This window comes from Rhinopithecus roxellana, chromosome 21 (assembly GCF_007565055.1).
Source record: "Rhinopithecus roxellana isolate Shanxi Qingling chromosome 21, ASM756505v1, whole genome shotgun sequence".
NCBI lineage: Eukaryota > Metazoa > Chordata > Mammalia > Primates > Cercopithecidae > Rhinopithecus > Rhinopithecus roxellana.
Genome location: NC_044569.1, coordinates 31,523,455 through 31,534,793, shown reverse-complemented (window position 1 = coordinate 31,534,793; position 11,339 = coordinate 31,523,455). Strand labels below are relative to the sequence as shown.

Here is an 11,339-nt window from a genome sequence, read left to right as displayed (position 1 = left end):
ATGTCAACCTCTAGCAATATTAGGGATATTCTATTTAATTTTTCCATCAAGTATATTTTCCAGGTTTTTAACTTTTTCTTTCTCTGTCAGGAATACCAATAGCTTGTATAGGTTGAGTCATGTTATATAATCCCATATTTCTAAAACACCGTTTTTTTACATTCTTTTTTCTTTATTTTTGTCTGAGTGAGTTAGTTTGAAAGAATAGTCTTTAAGCTCTGAAATTCTTTCTTCTGCTTGGTTCAGTCTATTGATAAAGCTTTCAAATGTATTATAAAACCTCCTAAAATGAGTTTTTAACTCCAGAAGTTCAGAATTTTTTTTTCTTACTGTTTATTTCTTCCTTCTTTCCTTGGATTTCTTTACGAGTTTATTTATGCTGATTTTCAACTTTCTCTTGGATCTCATTGAACTTCCTGAAATCCATGCTTTAAATTCTTTATCTGTCATTTTGAGTTTCCATTTTGGTTGGGGACCATTGCTGGAGAGCTAGTGCAGTCTTTTGGTGGTTTCACTATATTTAGATTTTTCATAGTGCCAGAATTCTTGTGCTGGTTTCTTTGCACTTGGAGAAACTAGCACTTCTAATTTTTGTATTTAAAAAATGGTATTGTATTGACTCATAATATCAGCTAAGAAAACACAAAGGTGGGAGTAGAAGTTGGTAAAATTAATGAATACCAGAACTTTCACATACTAATGTGATTGGTGGCATCTGGTATTTGGAAGGCAAAATTTGGGTCAGGTCAAATCTATATAAGTGAAAGATTTTTAGATGTGGGTAATAATGTTAGTTAAACTTTCTTTGTTGTCTATCAACTATTTAATATGAGAATTTGAAAGGCTTTGCCCTGATTTGGCAAAATTTTTTTATATGTCAAATATTGTTGTTAAAGAGTTAACTTCTACAGAGATAAACATAAATTTGGAAAGATTAGTCAAGGAAAGAACCCATTATCAGTGAAAAAGTTATATTTGTGTGATTTATAGACCTCTTGCAAACATTGATTTTATTGAAATGTTCTTTCTTGTTGCAACCTTAACATTTAATTTTGTTTGCTTAAAATATAAATGTGCATAACTCCAACATGGGACTACTACTAAGCATTAAAGGGTTATTTTTGGTATCCCTATATCATTGTTGAATGTTGTCAGTGTTTCTACTCTTTGGAATAGACAAGGTGAACAACAGACTAGTTGGTATTTAGCTGTTTTTACTGTGTTTGTTTCATATTATGGATTATTTATTTTTGGCCCATTGCAGTGGTTCAGGCCTGTGCTCCCAGACTTTGGGAGGCCAAGGGAAGAGAATTGCTTGAGGTCAGGAGTTCAATACTATCCTGGGAAATGTAGCAAGACCCCATCTCTAAGAAAATAAAAATTTAAAATTAGCCAGGTGTGGTGGTGCACACCTGTGGTTCCAGCTGCTTGGGAGGCTAAAGCAGGAGGATTACATGAGCCTAAGAGTATGAGGCTGCAGTAAATTATAATCATGCCACACCACTCCAGCCTGGTTGATAGAGTGAGACTCTGCCTCAAAAACTGTAAATAAAAGTATAATTATTTTAGGCCTTTTTGTTGAATTGTTTGCTATTAGTCTATTCATAATTTAAAAGGAAGTGTGATGATTAATTTTGCAAGTGAAATATGTCTTTTCAATTATATACTTTTAAAAATCTTATTTTCTATTTTTACATCATGCTTTAATTCAGATAAGAATTTACCCAGCATCAGGATCATATAATATGCTTATATCATTGGGTACTTCATGTGGACTTGTATTTTATTTCATTTAATTTTTGTAAGGAAAGGATTTAGCTATCTCTAACTTATTTTGCTGTGAGTATAAGTTAGAAAAATCATTATTTTATGTCTCATGATTATATTTTTCTCGAATTGTTCTTTATTATAATTAGATATGACCTTTCAGAAAACCTTAGAATAATGCTTACAAGTATAAACATTTCTTATGATTTGTGAATAATTCTGAAAATATAAATACAATTTCAGAAAACATAAATTACTTTGAGAATAATTTTATTATGTTTAAATTAACATAATAAATAATAATCTATTTTAGAAAATAAAACAATAGAATCAAAAGTAATCTCATATTAAAGTGTTGCAAATTTATATATTGCTCATGTAAATTTTAACTATCATTCAAATATATAAATTTTAAATGTCTGGCAATATTAATGTTAGAGTGAAGATCAGGCTTGTGACCAAGATTGATTTTTATTAATCGACCTAGTTTTTGATTTAATGCCTTTACATTTGTCATATTAATATTTTAGATTGTAAAATTTGTACTTATACATTTTCTATATCAGTCATATTTATTTACTTATTGTCTCTTCCAACCTATGACAGTTTTCAGTAACTTGTATGTGTGTGTGTTTGTGTGTCTATGATTGGACAGTTCTGAAGACTACTGATGACTCGCTTTATAAAGTGTCCTTTATTTGGATTATCCAATCTTTTCTCATGGTTAGACTGGAATTTAAGACAATGGTACTATGGATATGAAGTGCCTTTCTGATTAAATCGTATTACGAGATACCTAATATCATCATGACTTATTATTACTTGGCTATGATGTCTCTCCCAGGTTTCTCTACTATAAATTTACCATTTTTTCTTAGTATGTTGCTTTAGTTACTAAGGTTGGCTGAGGAATAGCAAAGACATATGTTAAGGCCATTATGTTAATAAATATTTTGGACTTTTTACTTAGAGGCTATATAAATAACCTGTTGATTCAAGATTCAACCACCAGTTTTAGAAGTCATAGTTAGATTTTTACTTGAAGCAATTGTCACTGAGGTTTAAAAAAGTGATGCTCTATTTTACTCATAAATTCTATAGGCATTATTTAGTATTCACTTTTAAGGAATATGAGTCATTTCTCCCCCATTTCTTTCTTTCTTTAAGTATTTATTAATATCAGTTTGGGCTTATGAATATGTATTGTATCTTTATGTTTAAAATGCAATATTATGGCAGCTATGTTTTGCTCATATTATTCCAGCTTTTAGTCAATGGGAGCACATTCATGTTGACTCCTGTTTCAATACACCACTTTAAATAGTGAAATGTTAAAATTGCTATCAGTAATATCAGGAAGAAGGATACTCACCAACAATTCAAGTACTTAACTTGACATAATATTTTAAAATAGGAAGTGGCTGATTTCAAAATATATATAGGAGAGTAAATATATGTGATTTGCTAATTATATTTAATATAAGAATTTAAGGGACTATATTAAATAAGTTTAAACGTTACCATAAAAATAGTCTACACAAACATATCGTACGAGTTCAGAAAAACACAAATAGATCAGTAAACAAGAATAAAATGTTCTGAAGACAGATCCACGTGAGAACTTAATATGTCATAAAAATGACATCCAATTTAGAGAGAGGAAATAGTAGTTCATTAAAGTAAAAAATAGTATCATCAAAATCACATATGTATTAGGGTTCTCTAGAGAAACAGCACACACACACAGAGAGAGAGAGAGGGAGACAGAAAGAGGGAGACAGAGAGAGAGACAGAGAGAGACAGAAAGAGGGAGACAGAGAGTTCTTATAAGGAATTGGCTCACGTGATTATGGAGGTTGAAAAGTCCCAGGCTCTACAAAGCGAGCTGACAAGCTGAAGACCCAAGAGACGCAATGGCATAGCCTTCGACCAGGAGGGTTGATGGTCTGGTTCCTTCCTGATGTTTGAGTCTGAATCCTCTCTTGCTCAAGGGAGGGTCAGCTTTTATGTTCCAGTCAGGCTTGCAACTGACTGGATGAAGCTTGCCTCCTTTAGGGAATGGATTCTGATTTTTCTCAGTCTATCAACTTACATGTCAATCTTATTCAAAGACACCTTCACAGAAACACCCAGAATAATGTTTGAACAAATATCTGGGCACCCTGAAGCCCATTCAGGACACATAAGACTAATCATTATACTTATTAATAAATCCTATGTGGTTCAATATTTTAAATATTATAAAAAAGTGATAAAATGTTAGAAGATATTGCAGAGCATTTGTTACATTGTTTGTTAATAAAGATAAATTTTTAAAACAAATTGCAAAAGCCAGAAGTATAAAGGAAACCATGAAATAACATAAAAATAAATTATTTCTAGAAAGAAAAAAAAAAACAGAAACATGTTCTTGGACAACATTGTGAAATGTATATGTGTGCTCACTTGTGACTTTAAGATTAATGTTCAATGTTTTAATGTAAAAGTTAACCATAAACACTTTACAGATCTCTGAATTCAATATTTTATTTGTAATATTTTAGAAGCTGACTCTACCAGAGACCCAGTTCTTGAACTTTTAATGCACATTTGGAAATCCACTGTGTTTAGTTGGCTTAGATTGTAAACTTCAGGAGAACAAAAAGTGTATCCATTATGTTCCAGTTTCTGGGATGCAGTAAGTATCAATAAATATTTGAATTACTGGATTAATGTTTTCAAGTATAGAAAGTGCTTACTCCCTGGACAAACATGGCACTTTAATTTTTCATAGTTAACAAGTATGCTGTTTATTGTTTGCAACTTATTTTCTGCTGAAAAATTATATTTAGTATTGTATAGGTAAATGAAAATGCGTGTAAAATTTAATTGAATGAATCCCACAAGAATGCTCCTTATGTATTTGAAAGAAGTTAAAGGGGAAAAGAACAACTCATGAATAGGGTTGACTTTTTTTTTTTTTTTTTTACTATTTTGTGTGTGTGTGTGTGTGTGAGCTATTCAAGGGGAATAGATCTGAAACTTACAGGAAGCCATTTGTTCATCTTTGTTGACTGTAGACAGACCCTTTTCTTTTGCTAGTCATGCATGAGAATAGAAACAAAAATGATGCTTCTAATATATTATTTTCAAAAACCCTGCCAGCTTTATTATTCTACTAACTACTACCAGTTAGTGAAATAATTTATTATGGTGAAAAGCTAAACATAAAATAACACAATTCTGTTTTCTTCAACATCCTAATAAAAATTCCATTTTCATGCTTTATATTTTACCAGCCTCTCTTGAAATTGTATTGTTTAAGGAATCCTCTAACACTTTCTCATATAACAAATGCTATCACCATTGACCTACGTTTGCATGTTATTTTACTATGAAAATGATTGGAATAGTAATTTCTAGCCTAAGGAAACTAAACCAAAAATTTACCTTTTATACAACTCCTACTGCAAAACTTATTCAGAAGAGAAGGTTCACTTTATTTATTTTTTTAGTTTTGTAATGAGGCTACAAATGAAGGGACCTCATCTCCTGTGATATGTGTGTGTGTGTGTGTGTGTGTAGGTGTTTGTGATAGCAGTTTCCCTGTGTCTGCAATTTCCCTGTTCACTTCAAATTTATTTCATCTATACAATACTTAGATGAGAATAGAAATATGATACTATGTGAAGGAAAGGACCTTTAGTAAAATATAATCTTACTTTTTAAATGTCAAGAATATCATTTGTTTCAAAATATTGCAGAGAAAATAGGAAGGTGTGATGGGATCCTTGGGGTGTCATTTTGCCAGCCAGAAGCCTCTGTGGCTGGCGGTGCCTTTGCCAGAGTTTTGCTCAGGCCAGCTGGACTTGTTCTGCCTACTTGGCCTGCAATCTGCTCTCAGCTTGCGCTACCAGGCTGGATCCCAGCCCTGCCAAGGGTGAGCCAGGCATGGAGCAGCAAGGAATGCATGAGTGAGTGAGCATGGTGTCTGGCTGTTGTTCACAGCCAGGCACACCAGCTGCAGTGGGGTAGGCAGCTCCAGGTGACAGCATAGGCACCAGTTCCCTGTGAGGCTGCCGCTGAACCAGGCCTACTGCAAGTGGCTTCCACTGGACACCTGGGAATGTCGTGGTGCCTGGAAGCTTGGAGACTCCAGGAACTGCAGAACACCAAGGTGTCATAGCCCTGGCCTGGGGAGCTCCTAGGTCTGGGATCCCTGAAAGGCTGCACCTCTTCTCTCCCTCTCTCTTGTCCTTGCTTGCAAGAGGTGAGTGGTGGGTGGGTGGGGGGTGGGTGTGTTTCAGCAGTTTATGTTACAGCTCTTTCAGTCCCACCATTCAGCAGGTCCCCAGTTCTTAGGAAGAATTAAATATGCAGACAACTAGGGGATGAGTGAGGCAAAGAGGTGCTTTATTGAGCAATAGTACAGCTCTCAGGAGAGCCAAAGTGGGTACCTCCTATCCACAGGCCAGTCATCCCAACGAGTGCAGCTCTCAGTGGAGAGGAGACCCAGAGTAGGTAGCTCCAATCCAGAGGGAGGTCACCTTACTGTCTCTGTAGCCCTGTAGCCCTCAGCGGGAAGGAGACCTGGAGTGGGTAGCTCCTATCCACAGGCAGGTCTTCCCATCCATCATCTGCCTGAGTCCAGCTGAGTCCAGCGTTTGTATGAGCTTCAGAGGAGAGGAAGTTTGTGCTGATTGGTCCATGCACCCCCCATAGGTGGACCCAGAGAAAGCACCGTAAGTTCTCACTCTGGTCTGCAGAACTGGCAGTCCAGCTCTCATGCTTCAGGCCCTCACTGGCTTGACGGTGGGGCTTCAACAGGTACCTGCCTTTTTCTGCCCAGGAGCCTGTCTGCTTCCTGTCACCATCTGTATGTCATCTATGGAGCCCAGGCTGTTTGTATGGAGGGGTGCCTGCAGGCCTGAGCCGAGGTGCCCTCAGCCTCCCCTTGACCCCTCTCCTGTGCTTGTCAGTGCCCAAAGCCCAGAGGGGACTGAGGCGGCAGGGGACTGACTTGTCAGAGCCTCCCTGAGCATGCACACACCCAGTTGGGTCATGACAGCATCCGGGCTCGGCTTCAACTTTGCTCCGAAATCTGAGTGGGTGCTGGGAGCAGGGAGAGTCCACGTAGCAGAAGGAGGCACTCTCAAGCCTGCTGGGGCAGGGGGGATTCCTGGGCCCCCGAGAGCACAGGAATGCCCATGTCTGCAGCTGGGCTTGGGCGGCTGCAGCTGTGCCTGGAAGTGTGGGGCTGCCGCCCCTCCAACTTGGAAGTGGGCAGGTCTCCCGCCTTTTCCCTGCTCCAGCTGGCTGGAGCATGCAGCCCCTGTTACGCCTCCGCCAGCGAAGCCGGCCTCTTGGCAGTGGCTGCTCCAGGCAGGCTGTGGCTGCCATCAAAGGGAGCTAGATTGGAGGTGTGGATAAGACAACTGAACGTTTTGATTTTCTGGTTGTCTTCACGGGTGGCAGCCCACCCTGACTGCTGAGTGCTAGAAACTGTTAGCCAAATACAGAAGCAAAGAACAGACAGAAGGCTTCGCTTTGAGCAGTGAAGTTATGTAGGGAATTAACAATACCTCTTGCAAACTGTGTCCAAAATTTTTAAAGAGATTGACTGGTATACACATTCAATGTATAGTCACAGTATTTGTAGTGGAAGAGAATGGGGCTGGAAGTTCTATTCAGGCCACCTGAATAGAACCTTCATAAATTTGAATGAATTATTCAGACTTCCGTGGTGCGCCTCAACTTCTCATCTGGTAAATAAAATCTTCACACATGGCTTGGATATATCAAATTATATATTTACAAATTTTTATTAAATTTTTTTTAGGATTTTATTTATAATATTATGTATGCATATGCTTCTGATCATATACACAGTTATAATTGATGTAATTTCTTATTCTGAGGAAATGCTTGCTTGCAGAAGAAAAACTAACACAAAGGAATTTATAACAGAACTGGGTAGGCATTATTGGAATGGATTTTTAACTGATTTGTCAATACCTTAGAACAGCTTGCAGTCATCTTTTTATTAGAGCACACACATAATAAAGATACAAAATACCAGGTTTCAAAGATGTGCTGAAACACCTTGTTCCCTTTGCTTCTAAAATATCAACATCATTCACCATGAGCACTTTGTCAATGTATTCCCACTGTTGCTTCGTTGCACAGTCACAAAGTCAAAAATGGGTATCGGTTCAATCAAAGATTTAAAAACAGATATCCAGAAAATTGTTTATATATTTTCAAACATTTTTTTCTTCTCTTTCTGTTAACTTTGTTTCCTTCCCTTTTGTTACGTCTTTCTCATGTTCTTCTCAGCTCTTCTAGTGAAACCACTGCAAGCAAAAGGGAAGAGGTGTGTGGAGTGTAAAATAAGAGCTCTCTGGAGTTATTCCAGAAAATATCATGTAAAGTTGTCATCAAATTTAGTTCCCTGACTCACTTAACATAGTTAAGAATATACTCTATTAATAGAAATAACTCAATTTACCTGTACTGTCTTGAATAAATTACCTTCTTAAAATATCCCTTTCTTCATTTTTTCTTTTTCTAATTACTCGCAGGAAGATATATCTTATTAAGACATTTGTTTGGAGTTTGGAGTTTATCTTCCCTTGCTACCCAGCGTTTAACTGAAATTTAATTGTTGTTTTTGATGTGTATGTGTTTGTTATTTTTCTGTGTATATTTTTCTAGGGAAGTGTGAAGACAGACAAAATAAAACACAACCTATAAAATTATAGCTTTCAGTTTTGCCAGAATGATGCTCTATTAATGCTCAGGGCCTCTTCTCACTTAAAACAAAGTGGGGAAAAATCACCAACTAATAGGTTTCTATTATATTAATTACAGTATCATGGGCATTTACCAAAACACACATTTTTACTCTCAGAAAATGGCATCTTAAACAGTCCAGTTTTCTTGAAAACTTAGTAATTCTTCATAATGAATGCTCTTTTGTGACTTCTTCTTTTTATTACTAACCCACATAATATTTCTATATTATCTAGTTACTAAGTTCCCTTTTCATCCCTTTTTTCTTTCACCATGGTGCTAAATTGGATGGAGGTTTGATGAAACACGTTTTCTATGTCTTTTAATATCAGGGCTTATGTTTTGTTCTGGAATCACTCTTAGCCTTTTGTGTTTTATATTAGCTCTGTAACTCCCCAACCTCACAAATAAACCAAAGCTTCTTTCACATTTCAACACAATAACCTGCACTTCCTTCTGGTCCAGGATTCCAAGCATCTCTGTGTCCCTTCCCTCAAGATGGAATTGTCTCTGGTCTCCACATTCGTCTCAGTTGGAAGTCACATTCAGATATTTTTGATTTATGGCTGTTATTGGAACTTCTGAACTCTGTGTCCTCAATGGCCTCCATGCCTAGAGTTTTATAATCCTTTCTCTCCTAAAACTTTTTCTCTCAATTTTGAATTTCCTAGAACTTCAATCGCAAAAGGATTGAATCCCTCACTCCCACCTGTATTCCAGGAGCACTGTCCCCACATCTGCTTCCTCTGATGTTCCCTTTCCATCCCAGTCTTCTTTAATGTAGACACTGCCAAATTTCGAAAACCTTAAACTGCTCCCTAAATGCTTTCCTTTTCTTCTCTACCACATGCAGGGAAAAGCTGTCATCTTTGCTTTCTTTGGTTTCTTATATACCCTTCCAAATGGAGCTCAGTGAAACTCCTTGGCAAACCACATGGGATCAGTATTTCTGATTCTGACTAATTATTTTCCCAAATACTGCCCTTATTAAGAATATTTTGAATTTTTTATATTTTAATATTTTATATTTTATTAATATATTTATTAATATTAATATTTATTTTATTTAATATAAAAATATTTAATATTTTAATTTTATTAATATTTTAATATTTTAATATTTATTGAATAATTTTATTTTATAAATATTAATAAAATATTTTAATATTTTAATAATTATTAATTATTAACATATATTTTATTTATAAAAATATGAATATTTTTTATATTTTAATATTTTATTAATATTTTATTAATATTAATATAATAAATATTATATATTAAAATAAATTTAATAATTGATATTAAATTTATTTAATATTTGTAAATTAAATTTATTAAGATATATTTTAATATTTTATAATATAAAATATATTAATATAATTTAATTAATATAATTAATTAAAATTTAATATTTTATATCTTAATATTTTATGAATTAAATAAATATTAATTTATTATTAAATAAATATATTTAATATTTTATTAATATTTTAATATTAATATTTTATGGTTTCTGTGTATTTAATTTTCTTAATCTATGTATGTAATCTTACCTACTGCTCTGTCACTGCATCCCAGCTTTCTTGTCCATGCCTCTGTGATTTTTCCAAGCAATTCCACAATTCCCTGACACCATTTGGTTGTCTTACAATTCAGTTAAATTCTGACACTTAATTCCCTGGATTTAGTACAGATCCCCAAAATTAACAGCTCAGTCACACAAAACTGATCCACTTCAGACACTAACCAGAAATGTGTGCCCAGGCTAAGTAATCTGCTGAGTACAAATTCAAAGGTTCTCATGACCTTCTCTCAGCTTTGGCAATTTGCTATAATGACTCACAGAATACAGGAAAATGCTCTCCTTACTGTTACAGGTCATTGTGAAAGATCAAAGTACAGCAAGAGGAAGAGGTTAGGGCAAGGTGTGGACGGGTCATTCCATCTCCATGGAGTTGGAGTGTGCCACCTTCCTAGCACTTAGATGTATTTGCCAACTTGAAAGCCCTCTTCCCTCATTGTTTCAAAGTTTTTATTGAACTGTTATTTAACAGGCATGATTAATTAAATCTTTAGCCAATCTACTCTTGTGCCAACCACCAAATGTCAGCCAAAGGTGGCCAGTTCTTCAAATCGTGTTCCAATATGGCAAACACAGCTGTAACCAACACAGCTGTTTCTACATCTCACTTTTGTTTTATGTACCTCACTTTCCTTTCCCTGTCCATAAATCTCTGACCACTAAGCAGGCTGAAATTTCCCTGAACCTATTCGGGTTCGGGGCTGCCCATTTCACAAACCATTCTTTGCGCAATTAAACTCTTTTAAATTTAATTTGTTTACTGTTTTTCTTTTCACAGAGGTTTATTCCATATACTTAGTAGAATATATGAGTTTTACAAATTGGAGTGATATGCATTGATTTTGACACATCTGAAGAAAGAGTGATCAAAGAGAAGTGGCCCTGGAGCTCTCCCCACGAAAAGATTAAATTTTTAAAAAGATACTGCTCACCTAAAACTTATCAATAAAGTCAATTATAGTTTCAAATTGGTAAATTATTTTATGGAAAAACAATAAAAATATGAAATAAAATTAATATGTATTCTAATGCCTTTCAGCTTGAATAAAATTGCAGTCAATAAGTTGGTACCAGAAATGATGTAAAAAGCACTTGTGGAGAAGAATACTGTAAGAACGCACATTTTCATCGAACTCCAAGTATCAAAATGTGTCTATTCATTTCCTGTTTTTAAGCCTAACTGGTTTACCTCTACAAGTAGGCTGACTTATGGAGG

The 11,339-nt window shown here is 35.2% G+C and overlaps 1 long non-coding RNA gene across 1 annotated transcript; it reads left to right on the top strand.

The window, feature by feature from the left end:
• The first annotated feature begins 4,299 nt into the window (after positions 1-4,299).
• On the top strand, positions 4,300-11,135 carry LOC104675957. Its single transcript, XR_749856.2, has 4 exons — positions 4,300-4,444; positions 8,083-8,119; positions 8,461-8,594; positions 10,902-11,135. It is a non-coding gene; the product is annotated as an uncharacterized LOC104675957 (long non-coding RNA).
• Positions 11,136-11,339: the final 204 nt, after the last annotated feature.